The sequence below is a fragment of the Pyxicephalus adspersus genome, chromosome 10 (genome assembly GCF_032062135.1).
Source record: "Pyxicephalus adspersus chromosome 10, UCB_Pads_2.0, whole genome shotgun sequence".
Classification (NCBI taxonomy): Eukaryota; Metazoa; Chordata; class Amphibia; order Anura; family Pyxicephalidae; genus Pyxicephalus; species Pyxicephalus adspersus.
Genome location: NC_092867.1, coordinates 9,263,878 through 9,265,658, shown reverse-complemented (window position 1 = coordinate 9,265,658; position 1,781 = coordinate 9,263,878).

The window sequence follows — 1,781 nt, the reverse complement described above, 5'->3', positions numbered from 1 at the left end:
GATGGTGACTATAGGTGGACTGCAACTTTCAAGTAATTCCACAGATTTTCAATAGGGTTTGAGTCTGGGTTCTGACTAGTCCAAACAGGAACTTATTTCTCCTTCAGCCACAGTGTGGTCAGTTTTGCTGTGGGGTTTGGGTTATTGTCATATTGATGATTATGTATTTTTAAAGTTTAGGTTTAAAGCTGAACACTAGGCAAATATACCAAACACAATTCACTGTACTCTAATACCAGTTTCAGACAATTCAGGGAAAAGTCAAAGTGAAGAGCTGGAAAAAATAGAGGGGCAATTCCTGCTATCCACAAACTTCATGATCATCAAAAAGATGAAACTGAATAATTGTGGGTACTATTAGGGAAATATTTTTGAATCAAGGTGGCATCCTATTGGCATTTAAAGTGTAACTAAACTTATGAGCGGGCAGAAGCCAATGTCTCTACTGCAATAAAATAAACTTACCTGCCTGTTTGCAATCCATTCTTCAATGTACACTGAACTGGACATGGGTAGCTAAGTGGATGATCCCGCCATAGTTAGCTGCTGGAAATAAATAGGCTTTTGTGTGCATGTACATGAGTTGCTTTATTCTGGCCTGGCCAATGAAGGGGAGTGAAGATTCCGAACCTGAAAGAGTTCCTGATCCGGGTAAAGTTGTAGCCACCCACAACAGAGCAAGGAGAAGTGAGTGTTAGTTAAAAGTTCCGTACAGGCAGGTGAGTTTATTTTAGAAGAAAAGTCGTCTGTCCCGTTTGCCTACGCATGTTTTTTTTTTTTTTTATATAAGTTAAGTTCCACTTTAAGGGTAACAAAAACATTTAATCCTATAGACTCTGATAAATGAAGCCCATTGTGTTCAGTAATTATACAGGTCAAAACCACAGCTGCTTCTTTAACCCCTCACTGCTGTGGTTATGGATAAATGATCTGAACATATTGTCAGGGAATTTTTCAGCGCAGTACATATGGCAGAGCTAAATTCGATCTTTTTTTGGGGCCCTAGTTTACAATGTATTTTACTCCAGGTTATAACACGTAATTCAACAACTGAAGAGCGTTATTATCTCTCTCTTTTCTTTCCTTACCTGATCCAAAGTCTGCAAAATCTTATAACTGAGAGTATCACCTCATAAAAAGAGAGCTTTTACAGATGTACGGGACATGCTTGGAGTCACTGTTCTCTCATTTCGACACAACAATAAAATATTATAGCCAATATAGTTAACTCAGATACACAGCTAGAAGCTGGCTATCAACTCTGCTGCTTTGGACCTCTTAAGCAGCAATCCCAATGGTGTGGAGAGAACTGCAAGACCATCTAATCGACTGCTATTTTTGCTGCGTCAACAAAAGTAGATTTTCAGATTTTCAGTAGATTTTCGAATCATCTGATCTTGACAACTTGGCCGATGAAGATTCAGAACCAGAGACCTTTACACAAGCAGAGCTGAATGATCTTGTTCCTGATCTCAATTCCTTCAAAGACAAAGGAGAACTTCTTGCTTCTAAACTTAAACAGAAGCACTTGCTTGCAAAGGGTGTAACTGTAACTCACTACATAAAACCAAATCATAACTTGACAAGGTTCTTCGCTAGTGATGGCTCACTGTGCTACTGTCATGATATAAATGAACTCTTTAACAGTTTGTCACAAGAGCATGTTCCATCTGAATGGCGTATGTTCATTGATTCCTCTAAAAGAAGCTTGAAAGCAGTCTTGCTGCATAATGGTAACTGCAAACCAAGTTTACCGATTACACATTCCATTACCTAAAGGA